Source organism: Pteropus vampyrus, unplaced genomic scaffold, assembly GCF_000151845.1.
Source record: "Pteropus vampyrus isolate Shadow unplaced genomic scaffold, Pvam_2.0 Scaffold240, whole genome shotgun sequence".
NCBI lineage: Eukaryota > Metazoa > Chordata > Mammalia > Chiroptera > Pteropodidae > Pteropus > Pteropus vampyrus.
Window position 1 is genome coordinate 1911605 of NW_011889021.1, and position 13685 is coordinate 1925289.

The following is a 13685-nucleotide window of genomic DNA, read 5'->3' on the forward strand; positions in this document are numbered from 1 at the left end:
TTCTTACTTGAAAACTTAAACAGAGAAACACAGAGGGAATGAGACATTTTGAAGCAGGCGCAGATGAAAGGTTATGATTTAGAGAGAACCAGGGGCGACCATGATAAGCATGCAAAAGCTGTAAGGAAACAAAGTATGAGGAATCAGAAACTATGAGTGGAGATAGTATTGAGAAAATAGAGCAGACGTGCAGAGTAACTGAGTCACATTCATAGATCGGTGTCGTGAAGGTGCATGGAAACCCTGTTTGTTAAGTTGCCTTGAGCCTCCTTAGATACAGAGCAACCTTGCGGTCCAGCCACACCGCCATAGGAGGAGTCCTTTGCTTATATTCAGTGAGTTCATCGCGCTTTTCATCCTTCTCTCCCTCACTCACTTAACAAGGTAAATTGAAAGATTCTTCATTTCTAATAAGCAAAATAACCAAACACGGCCTAGTCTTAGATTTTTAATAAATATAATGACTCAGTAGTACTAATGACGATGTTGAAAGAGCGAGATGAAATCACCCCATTTAATGAAGTAACTAATGACCACAGCAGTGGCTTTTAGGTATCAGATGCGTACTTTTGTGTATTCTTGTTTACATTTGTACACAGCTGGAATTATGGTTAACATACATTTTTATTTTGGCTTTTATTGGCTTATTGGGACTTGAAGCGATATTTAGGAGATGCATGAGGAAGAAATGAGAGTAAAGGCACAGAACTGTGCCGTCCAACATGGTAGCCACAAGCCACATGCGGCTGTTTTAATTTAAAATAATTAAAATTAAATAAGGTAAAATTCAAGTTCCTCAGTCCTTAGCCACGTTTCAAGTGTTCAATAGCCTCCTGTTTTTGTGGCTATCATACTGAACAGGACATAGAACGTTTCCATCATTGCAGAAAGTTCTATCAGACATTGGTAGGAGACAGGCTCCTCTATTATCCTCTATCTCAGGGGTGGGCAAATCATTCCTGTAAAGAGCCAAACAGTGAATGTTAGGCTTTAAAAGCATGAAAGCAAGCGCAGACAATACATAAACAAATGACCATGGCTGTGTTCTAATAAAACTTTATTTACAAAGAAAAGGCAGTGGGCCACATCACACTACTTGTTTCCTTCAAGCACTCAGCATTTCATAATAACTTACTTCTTTATTTTTATTATTGTCTTTCTCCCTACACTAGACTATAAACTCCATGAGGGCAGAGATCATGTCTATTTTGCCTATCACGGTGAATCCAACACTGACAGCACTAGCTTTATTACTGTTTATGGACTGAATGAATAATGGTGTTGACGTTTATTTCGCTAGGGAACAACAGAGAAGGAACCGTTTTTTAGAGAAGATAATGAGTTCCCTTAGGGACATGCTGGTTGTATTATAATTTATTATTTTTATGACTCTCTCTGGAGTCTCTTTCACTTTTAGCCTCTTTAAGCCTCATTAGTCTGGAAGGCAGTGATGTTTTTCGGGAGCTGGGCAGAGTTGCTGCTTTTTGGACCCGCTCCTTGGGAGGCTGTAATTAGAGGCGCAGCTGTTGGGGAGAGTCCCTGGCACCTCACCCCGCCCCTCCCCCGGAGCCAAAGGAGCAGGAAGAAGCCTCGGGCCTTGCCTGGTTCTCCTGCATGTTCGTCAGGGTTGGCACCCCGAACTTCGATTCTTTTCCCATTCTATTTGGGCCAAGTGGAATTAGACCAAATCACTGACCCAAGGAGTTACCAAAGGCAAAATTACCAAAATTTCAGTCATTCACGTGCTCCCTTCATGGCGTTTACTGCATCGCCATCCCACCTGAAAACATATTTACTAAGTATTTCCAACTCTTGAAAATCTTTCAAATGTTTAAATCAGATTGGTTTACTCCTTGCTGAAAACATTCCCCTGGCTTCTCATTTCGGAGTTAAATCCAGAGCTTTCACCACAGCCTACGAAGCTCACATCATCTCACCCCTGGATATTTCTGACCTCATTTCTGCCACTCATTCACTCCACTCCTGCCACACTGACCCTTTTGTATTCCTTACACATTCCAAGGCAGCTGATGCCTGGACCTGCATGGAACACCTCACACCTTGGAATCATCTCTCAGAAAGGGCTTTCCTGACCATCTTACATAAAACAGCAGCCCTCGTTGCTCTTCCAAATACATTTTAGAATGAGCCAGAAAATTAACAATATTAATAAACACACACCCTCTCAGTATGTTGATTGGGATTGCATAACTTTCTAAAAATAATTTGGAAGAATTGTCGCCTTTATAATATTGAGTTATCTTCCTATTCATGCTACATCTCTTCATTTGTTTAGGTTTTATTTTATGTTTTTCATTAAAGTTTTACAATTTTCTTGATAAAGACCAGGTGTACACTTTTTGTTAAATTTGTTTCTCGATGAATAAAATTGAATTGCTTTCATAAAGGATGTCTTTTTTTTAAATTACAGTAGAAAATGTTTATTGCTACTATATCTTTTTATTTTCTGCTGTATCAATTGTTATGACCCCATTTTTATTTCTAATATTATTTATTTGTGCCTTCTCTCTTTTTTCCTAATGAGTCTTACTGGTATTAGAGAAGTATTAAAGACCTCATAGCACCTAATGGTGACATTCTTTTAGATGTAATCAAAAGTATTGAAAACAGATGGAAAAGGAAATACTTAAATATTATTTAATGCTGGTGTTTATATAGAAACCTTCAATCATTTTGTTTCCCAGCAATACTATATGGCTCCTATGCTGGGAAATATTGATTTATTAAATGTCACAACCACAATGATATACCTTATGAGTTATCAGTTGCTTTAGCTCACTTCAGGGCCTGTCTTCAGCTCAGGAGGTGATAGAAGGATGCTGAGGTAGAATAAATGGGTGTAAAGGGTGCCTCAGAGAACTGGGGGAATCCCAGAGTCTAGATAACCCGAGGGCCCTCTCTCCTCAACCCATTCTGCTGCCCATACTGCTCCTACGAGCAGCTGGGCACACGGAGCTATTTCCCAGGGGAAGATTCGGGGGTGAAGGGAGCAGTGGGTGAGGGCCTCCCTAACTTTCCCCACTCAGGCTCTGGATGTGAAGCAGGAAATGGGGGCTTCTTAGAACTGTCAAGGTTTCCTGGAAGCCTATGAGAGTTGAGGCCATCTGCCTTTCTACAGCTCACTTTCTGGTGGTGTTTGGGACCCGGAGCAGAGAACTCTCTCTGGGGACATAAGCTGACTAGCTGTAAACTGCGAGGGCCTGGGGGTGTTCATGTTGGACTGGAGAAGAGGCTTTCGGCCCCAGCTCTTCCAAACTCCACTGGCGTTCACCACAATCCCATACCCCCATCCCTGGGGCAATATTTGTCAAATCAGACGATGTCTTCTGGGAAATATGATTATTTTGAAGGCTCTTCCTCTGAGAAACCCTTGAACTGAGGAAGACAGGAAGCCACAGGCTCTTGGGTAGGCAGAGCCTACCTGGGTTACACACCCCCCACCTCAGAGGGGAATGCAGCTGTTCTGAGTCATCAAAGAAGCTTAACAAATAACACTTTCTTACACGTTAGCATCATCAAAGAAATAGATTCGGGTCAGTTTATAGTTGGCATGAGGTACTGAAAAGAACACGAACTTTGGGGCTATAAGGCCCAGGTTTGAGTTCTGGCTCTTCTACCTCCTGGTCATATCTCTTAGATGACCTCTCTTGGCTGTAAAAGCCAAATAACATCATGGTGTAATGTGTGATGCCATTTTTTAAAAAATTTATATCAGTGAATATAATGTTAAATAGCTTATATTTATATATGCTATATTAATTATGGTATGGCTACATGCTGTAACAAATAAGCCTCCAAATGTATAAAGACCCAAACATAATAGAAGTTCACTTGTCACTTGCATAAGTTCAAGGTTGTTTGGCAGGTGCCCCTTTTCCTCTCAGTGGTTCGAAGACCCAGGGTCCTTTCATCTTTGCGGTTCTGCCATCCCCCAGGGCTTCAATAGGCAGAAGGAGAACGGGGTGTGGAAGAGTGACACTCACTTCCTGAGAGCTTTGGCCCAGAAATGATAACATGTCATTTCTGCTTACATTCCAATGGCAACAACTGTACGCATGGCCACACCTGGATGCAAAGATGGCTAGAAAATAAAATCTCTTCCCAAATAGCTACTTTTGGCAACGATTTGTACCACAGAGGAAGAACTGAAATTCTGGCAGACGTGCCGTGTATGCAAAAAAAAAAAAGAAAGAAAGAAAAAGAAAAAGTCTGGAGAATGTACATCAATCTATTAACAGTAGTTAACTCTGAGGAGTAAGATTAGAGTAATAGACTTTCACTTTTTATTTTAAACAAGTAGTATTTTGTGAGCATATATTAATTTTATAACTAAGAAAAGAACAATGGGCATAGTTCATTGTAAATTTCTGGGCAAATACATGTTATTTGTTGTAATTTTTATCATTGTTCTTTTATACAGTCCTAGGGTCAGAAAATATTACCCAAGAAAAGAATGTTCTATAACATGTCCCTCATTAGAGGCAGATGGGTTCTTGGGGCGGGGGGTGGTGTGGAGAAAAGCAGAATTTTTTTCCTTAAAAATTAAAAAATATATACTTACACCAAACGAGACTTCAAAAAGGATATAAATTTAAGAAACTGGAATGGTAGACTCAGAAGCACCTAGAGGAAAACATTCCACATGCATTATTTACACACACGCGTAAAAACGTAAATGCAGTTCTCCAAAAAAATGAGATGCGATGTCTTAAATCTTTACAAGAAGGAAGGGCCACTCAGGTTTTCTCATTTTTTTGAACACAAAATATTTCATATTTTGTATGTAGAGAATAAGAGGTAATCATTAGCATGAAAAGGTAGAAGAAAAAGATTTATAGTCAATACTATGTAGAAAGAAAGCAAAATTACAAATATCAGCCTACTTCACAGATGGATATTAGAGGGACAGGGAGACAGATGAGGGGGAAATAAATGGAAACAGAGAGCAGGGAGACAAGGAGGACCTGTGAAAGGTTCTCCTGCAACCATTCTCAGGCCCAGTAGCAGGCAACAGCCTCTGAGGAATATCAGTGGCATCTGGCTCTCGCCAGAATCATTTATTCATTCAACAAATTGTTATTGTATACCAACTGTGAGCAACAAAACCTCTGCCTTCTAGAAATTTGTTTTCTTAGGGGAAAGAACAATAAACAAATAAAGCCCAAAGTATATGATGTATCAAGTGGTGATAAGTGCTTTGGATAAAACTAATGCAGGGTGAGGGAGATAAAAAGTGCTAAAGAGGAGTGCAGGAGAGGGGCGGGAGAGTATGTGTGATTTTATGTAATTGACCTCATGGTCAAGGAAGGTCTCACTGGTAAGGAGTCATTTGAGCCAAGGTTTGAAAAGACCCATGTGAACTAGCATGCAAAAAATGAAATAGTTATCATTGCAGTGGATGCTGTCGGTTGTCCAGCCAAAATCAAGGCATTCCTCCCTTTGTCCCACCCCTTTGCCATGATGCAGTCATGTGACCAGGAGAAAGCTGGACTCCATCTCTAACTCCAGGGGTGGATCCCAACTAGTCTAAGCCAAACCTGGCAGCTCAACCCGACTTACCGGAGACTGGTTCAGGAAGCCAGGCTTAAGTCAACTGACACAGGGAATGCCCCCTGCCACTGTATTGGTTCAGGATCAGACACTTAACCTAAGCTGGCCTAAATAGATTGAAAGAGAGGATTTATATTTCTGTTTGGAAGAGGAGGTTTTTTTCTCTATCATGATGGATGTGAACAAGGAAGCATGTTGTCACAGTCACTCAGGACATGGTGACATGGCCATCTCTAGACAACGAGGGAGGCCAGCCTGCAGACAAAGCCAATACAAAGAAGAGGACAAAGCTAGGAGAACCACAAAGAACTAGAGTCAGAGCCCTGATTATTTCATGCCTGGAGCCCACTCTACTTCAAGACTTCTCATTATAGGAGATGAGGAATCGTCTTACTGTTCATGCCAGTTTGAGTTAGGTTTTCTATTACTTGGTGCTTTAAAGTTCTTAACTATGACAATAAAGATAATAGTAGCTAACATTTTTTGAGCATTACCTTGTGACAAGTCTACTCCTTAAATTTGCAATTTCATGTAATGTTGTCAACAATCTCATGAAGCAAATAAAACTATTGTCTTTATTTGTAAGATGTAAGTAACTTTGCCCAAGGTCATATGGGCTGCAAGTGGCAGAACGAAAATCTTCCGGAGCTCAGAGCCTGCGCTCTTAACCACTGTGATGATTCTATCAATATGTGAGGCAGAGAAATAAAAACAGGAAAAAAGGTGTGAAGAAGCCATAGGAAGAGAAGATGTTGATACTCTTATGAAATTAAATTTCATAATTATATGTAATCTTATTCTCTCTGCCTGGAATACCCTACTCCCAGAATCCCTGCTCCCTAGTTCCACTTCTCTGCCTAGAAACTTCTACTTGTTCTTTAAGACCTTGACTCAGATATCACCTCCATTGTCTCTCAGTATATTGAGAAGCAATTTTCCACTCTCCTTACCTCCACTTCTTCTTTCCCCCTCCCTAGGTCTCTACCTCCCAGGCACACAAATGCCAAGCTCACGAGTCATCTGTTTTGCCAAAATTCTGTTCCGATTTGATAAACTCTGGGCAGGCCAGCTCATTCAGCATGATTCAGCCAGAGAGAATAGTGAGGCTGCATGCCCAGCATGCCGACTGTCTGAGCTCAGGCAGGATGGGCGGCACAGGAACCTCAGCCTGACAGATGGCTCCACTCGGCTGTCTCTCCAGGCCTGATGCCAGGGGCAGCAGCGATAGCTCTCTGTAGGAGGAAGGGCGGGAGGCAGGTTGTGTGATTCTCACATGCATAGCTGTACGTTTGTGTGTGGTTACATGGGAAGCACGCATGAGCAAGGCTGTGTTTTACCCAGACTGCATATTTGTATGTGGCTAGTTTTCGTGTGCTTGTTATCTGTGTGCGCAGATGAGTGTGTATCGGTATGCCTGGCTGTGTGTTTGTGTGTGTGTATGCACATTTGTGTGCATGCAGAGAGAGGTGTGTGTGTTTGAATTTCAAGTTTGCATTCATCCTGGTATATGTGCTCAAGAGCATGAAAGGGAAAGATGGAGGGAGAGAGAGGGAAGGAGGGAGGGAACAGGGGAGGAAAGAAGGGAGGGAGAGAGGGAGGAAGGGAGAGAGAGAGAGAGGAAGAGGAGGGTTCTAGGGTTTGAGAATTCAACCTTTTGCATGTTCTCACCTGAGGGTGGAGAGCTGCCACACGCCTCTCCCTCCAGCTCTCTCCTCATCACAGGACTGAGAGACAGGAGCTGCAGCGGAAAGTCATCCCATTCACAGAGTGAAGTTTAGGCTCTGGCTGAGCTTCAGGTTTCTAAAAGCAACTTCCTGACAATGGCTTCTCCCTAAGATAGAGGTACTATTATGAATCCAAGCCCCTCTGAAAATCTGGTGACTAGAGTAGATTTTGTTTCCAGGAAAATACCCTTAAAACATACAATTTCACATGTACTACACAGAGCTCAGAGGACGTCCAGACCCTATTATGGACCTTAGATAGGAAACGAAATATTGTACAAATACTTATTGAGTACTTATTGAGTAATATTATATTGAGGTCTTGTTAGAGAGATAAGTACATAGAGGCGTAAGATAGCCACGGCTTTTGAAGAGTACACAGTCTGTAGGAGAAATAGATGCAAATGCATAATCATAGGCCACTGCAACAAGTGCAGCAATGGTTGAATGAAGGAACTGGCAGGGCACGAGAGGAATGAGAGCGGCATTTGTTGAGGGGTTCCAGGGAAAGATTCACTGAAGAAGTGAATTTTTCGGCTATATCTCGAAATATTAGAGAAATATTAGAGAAGACATTGTGGAACAAAAGGTGGGGAAGGACTTTACAGGCAGAAAGAAGAGTATGTAAAACGGCAGAATTATTTTGGGGATAATACTTCTGGGAGGATCAGGAAGCAGGGCTGAAAGGGAGTCTGGAGGCAGGCTGTGCAGAGCCTTGTACTTACTGAACTAAAGATTTTAGATTTTATCCTGTAAGTGATGGGGAAACTTTGGAACTCTTTAAACAAGAGAATGACATGATCTAACTGGTGTTTTGCAAAGACCACGGTGTACCAGGTACTCACCCAGAGACCAGAGGAGAGGTTGTTGCAATAGTCCAGGTGAGCTATAATGAAGATGTGAACCATAGGAATGTGGGAAAACCAGGGCGCGGGTTTAAAAAAATAGATATTTAGTAGATAACAGTTGAGGATTGCATACCTCCCTTAAAGGTATGGGGGTTAAGAAAAAGAATGAAGGAGCAGTTGAGTATGGCTTCTCTGCTTCTAGCTTGAAAATAAAGGTAGATGTTAGTGCCATTCACTGGAATGGAACCAAGATGCAGACTCGCTTGTTGGGGAAGATAATGCGTTCTGTTCGGAACACATCGTGAGACATCTGACTAGAGATGTACATCAGGCTATTGACTATGTATGTCTGGAGTACTGCAGAAAGAGATTCGAAAATATAAATTTTTGAGTCATAAGCAGAGAAATGATAACTGGAGTCGTGGGTCATAGATACAATCACTCAGAGAGAATGTAGATATTGAATGAGAAGAGAAATAAGAAAGAAGTAAAGATTTAAGGGTACATAGAGGAAGAGGCACTTGTGAAGGAGACTGTGAGGGAGGATTCTTAGAAATTGGAAGAGTTTACATAAAACCAAAAGACAGGGATTTCCAGGAGCTAACAATAAACGAAATTTTTATATGAGGGAGTGCTCATTAGTGTCGAGGGCTAGGAAGAGATCATGTAAGGGAGAAGACTGATGTAAAAAACATGCAAAATCAAAAGATAGAAAGAAGACTGGAAGGAAATATGAAATACACAGAACCCTAACCAGAGTTTTTACTACAGGGAAATTATGAGAGTTTTCAATATTCTTTTTTAAAGTTCTTGTCTAAGTCTTCCCAGACCAATCCAGTGAGCGTGTACCAAATTTGAACAATGAGAGAGAATACCTGTAAAAAACTTAGAAGGCTACTGAAATAGAAGACTTCTACTTTCAGCCAAGATGACATAACAGGCACCGGATTTAACTTTTTGCTTATTAAACAATTATAAAACAAGACAAAATATATGAAATAACTGTTTTTTAGATGTTGAACAGTGGGCAGTACAGGATTCTAACCCCTGAAAGTAGGAGGAAAAATAAGATGAGTCATAATACTATAAATATATCCTAGATGGGACTAACATATTAGGCCCCGAAGAAGAAAATATTAGCGAATTTGAAGATATAACAATAGAAATTAAAACCAGGGAAAAAAGACTTTTAAAAAAAGAGAATGGAGCATCACTGAGCTGTTGAAAACTTCTGGGCCTAATGTATGTATAATTTGAAATCCTGAAAGTGGATGAGGAGGACACAGAAGAAATATTTGAAGAATCAGTGGCCTCAAATTTTCCATATTTGATGAAAACTATAAACCCACAGGTCTAAGAAGCTCCATGAATCAAAGCAGAAGAAACATGTAGAAAACACACTAAGGATCAGGATTTCAAAGAAATATCTGCATTCTTCATGCTCATTGAAGCATACTCACAATAGCCACCTAAATGTCCATCCATGAATGGGTGAATAAGAAAATGTGATATAGATAGGTAGGTGATAGATAGGTAGATCAGTCTATAGATAGATTGATAGATGATAGGTAGATGATAGGTAGATGATAGGTAGGTAGGTAGATAGATAGATAGATAGATAGATAGATAGATAGATAGATAGATAGATAGATAGATAGATAAAATGAATGATTATTCAGTCTTAAAAAAGATTTTGCCATTTGTGACAGTATGGAGGAACCCAGAGGACATTATGCTGAACAAAATAAGCCAGAAAGACAAATACTGAATGATAGTACTGAATGGGGGAAAGGCATTGGGACAATTGAAAATCCACACGTAAAAAAAGTAATTCAAACTCTTACCTTACACTATACATAAAATTAATTCAAATAGATCATAGACCTAGACGTAAGAGCTAACACTATATGACTTCTAAAAGAAAACCTAACAGGCACTATGGAAAACAGTATGGAGATTCCTCAAAAAACTAAGAATTGATCTACCATACGATCCAGCAATTCCTCTACTGAGTATTTACCCCAAAGACTTAAAAACTCATATCCAAAAAGATATTTGCACACCGATGTTCATAGCAGCATTATTCACAGTGGCCAGGACATGGAAGCAACCGAAGTGTCCTACGATAGATGATTGGCTAAAGAAGCTGTGGTACATATATACAATGGAATATTACTCAGCCATAAGAAGAGATGAAATAGTGCCATTTGCGTCAACATAGATGGACCTCAAGATAATCATGCTAAGTGAAATAAGCCAGACAGAAAAAGTTGAAAATCACATATCACTTATATGTGGGATATAAACACAGAAGCAATAAATGAATAGGACAAAAACCAGAGACTCATGGACATGGACTATAGACTAGTGGTTACCAGAGGGTAGGGGGTAGGGGAGGAGGGGGTAGGTAGATGGTTAAAGGGAGTCAAATATAGAAGGGTAGGGGAAGGGTGAAGTGGGTAAAGGGGACCAAATATATGGTAGCTGAAGGAAACTGAACTTTGAGTGAAAACACACAATAGAATATATAGATGTCGAATTATAATGTACACCTGAAAATTATATAACTGTATTAACCAATGTTACCTTAATAAACTTACTTTTAAAAAAAGAGAGAGAGAAGAAAACCTAGGAGAAAACCTAGGAGAAAATCTTCATGGCCTTGGATTGAGCAAGAAGTTTTTAGACATGACACTAAAAATGAACTCCATAAAGGAAAAATTAATAAATTGAACTACATCGAAAACTAAAAACATATTTAGAGTTCAAAGACACTATTAAGAAGATGAAAAGAAAAAGCATAGGTTGGGATAATGTATTTGCAAATCACACATCTGAGAAAGGATTTATATTTAGAATAGATAAAGAACACTTACAACTCGATATTAAAAAGAAAAATAACCCAATTTAAAAATGGGCAAAAAATTTGAAGAGACATTTTACCAAAGAAGATAAACAAATAGGGGATTAAAAGTACAAACTTCCAGTTATAAAATATATGTCATATATTAAAATATAAAGCACAGGGAATATAGTCAATAATATTGTAACAACTTTGAATGATAACTTGATTTATTGTGGTGATCATTTTGTGAGGTACATAAATGTTAAATCATTATGCTGTACACCTAAGACTAATTCAATGAAAAAGATAAACAAATGGCTGATGAGCACATAAATAGATAGTCCATATCATTTGTCAATGGCATGCAAATTAAAAACACAATAAGATGCCACTGTACATTCACTAGAAGGGCATAATAAGAAAGATAAACAATACCAATTGTTGGTGAGGATGTGCAGAAATTGGAACTCTCATGCATTGCTGGTGGGAATTTTGGTACAACCACATTGGGAAACAGTTTGTCCATTACTTAAAAAGTTATTATACAACACAGAAATTCCATTTCTGTAAATCTATCAGAGATAAATGAAAACATATGCCCACACAAAAATATGTATGAAAATGTCCACAGGATATTATTCACAATAGTCAAAAATGAAAGCAATCTAAATGTTTATCAATTGGTTAATAGATAAAGAAAATGTGGTACATCTATATAATGGAACATTATTTAGTATTTAAAAGGAACGTACTACTGATACATGCTACAACATGGATGAACCTCAAAAACATGCTAAATGAAAGAAGCCAGAAGCAAACACTACATATGTGACTCTATTTATATGCAATATCTAGAAAAAACAAGTTAAAAGAGACAAAAAGCAGATTAAGTAGTTGCCTAGGTCTGGGGTGGGAGTGGAGATTAACTATTAAATGGTCATCAGGGAACTTTTTGGAGAGATGGTAATATTCTAAAACTGCATTATGGGGATGGTTTCAAAACTCTATCAAATCGTTAAATTTATACATTTGCAATGGGTGAATTTTGTGGTATGTACATTATATCTCAATAAAACTGTTTAAAAGAAAACAAAGAAATAAAGACCTTTAGACATAAAAAAGCTGGAAAAAAGTTATTAACAGCAAACCAGCAGTAGAAGAAAGGTTAAAGTATTCCAGGCAAAAGGAAAATCATAACATATGGAAATCTAGATCTACACAAAGGAGTAAAGAGCACTAGAAATAGAAATATATGGGTTTCTTAGTTATCTATTGCTGTGTAACGAATTACTACAAAACTTAATGGCTTAAAATAGCAAACATTTATTATCTCGCAGTTTCTATGGGTCAGTCTTGGGAGACAATTCTCAATTACATTTCTGCACATCTTGTATCACCTTTGTTCCACATTATCTTTTTATGGATGTTTGTATAGCAAACAGCCTTTGAAGACAGAGAAAGTGCCTTTCTCCCTGGCAGAAGGTAGATTTGTTTCCTGATTCATCTAATAAAGTCTTTGTCTGGGGTAAAGTTTAGGTAGGTTTTCTTGCAGCTTTTCCAGCTTTTAACCATAGGCTATGAATGTCAAAGTTGATTTCAGGATGTTTTCTCCTGTGAGGTCCAAACACAAACTTAATTAGCTATAGCTATGATATTATGCTCCAGGAAACACCTATCCCAGGAGCTGGAGGGAGGGGTACAAAGATGGAAACAAGCATCTAGTAGGAATAAGGAGAGGGTTGGAGAAGAGAACTTTAAAACAGAGATGTATACTGGCCTGGTCTGATAGATTCTCTTTGGAATTCAGGGCAGTGAATTCTGAGGGAGCCAGAGCTTTCCACCTTTGGAGAGCCCATGAAGTTGCGAGTATGCCAATAACTGAGATGATCTCTTGATTGAGAAGAGAAACCACAGAGCCATTGATTGCCTCACTGTCATTCAAACAAAGGAGAGAAACCCAGGCCTTAAGACTGGAGATGGTGAGAACTTCCTCAGTATTTCAACAGCCTGGAGATAAAATTCCCAAAGGCCAGAAACAGGGACAGTATGTTGGTTTTATTATTTTTTATCATAATTATAAGAGTAATGCATGCTTACTGCAAAATGTTTTGAACAGTAGAGAATATAAAGTGGTGAATAAAAACTCTTTCCTTGCCATCTCACTCTTGAGAGACATCTAAGGTAAAGCTATAATCAATCTCTCGCCCTGCCTCTCTCCTCTTCATTCTCCTAAGTCCCTTCCCCAGAGGAAGCTGTTTCTTTTGGCATTTTTATATCTCTGTTTTTCCTAAATAATATGTTCTTATTGTTACCTTTTAATTAATCAGTTTTAGACATGGTGTAGTGACTTCTTTTTATGTAGAATAGGATTTAGCATTTTCACACTCCCATTCCTTCCGTTTCTTCTCCCTCATCTCCAACTAGAATTATATTACAATTTTTGGCTAGATCAGTATTCACTGTTTACATTATTATACCTATGCAAATACTATTTACAACTGACCATCAAAGTATACCAAAATTATATTTCTTTTCCTACTTTGCTTTTCCTAAAGTTAACAATTGCCTTGTTTTTTTTTTTTTTTTTTGCTTAATATTCTTTGTAATTATTACCTATAACTAACTCTTCTGACATCTTTCAATAACCTTGCACTATGGTTTTCCTTGTGGTCAATGACACCAGGTAATCTGTCAGTT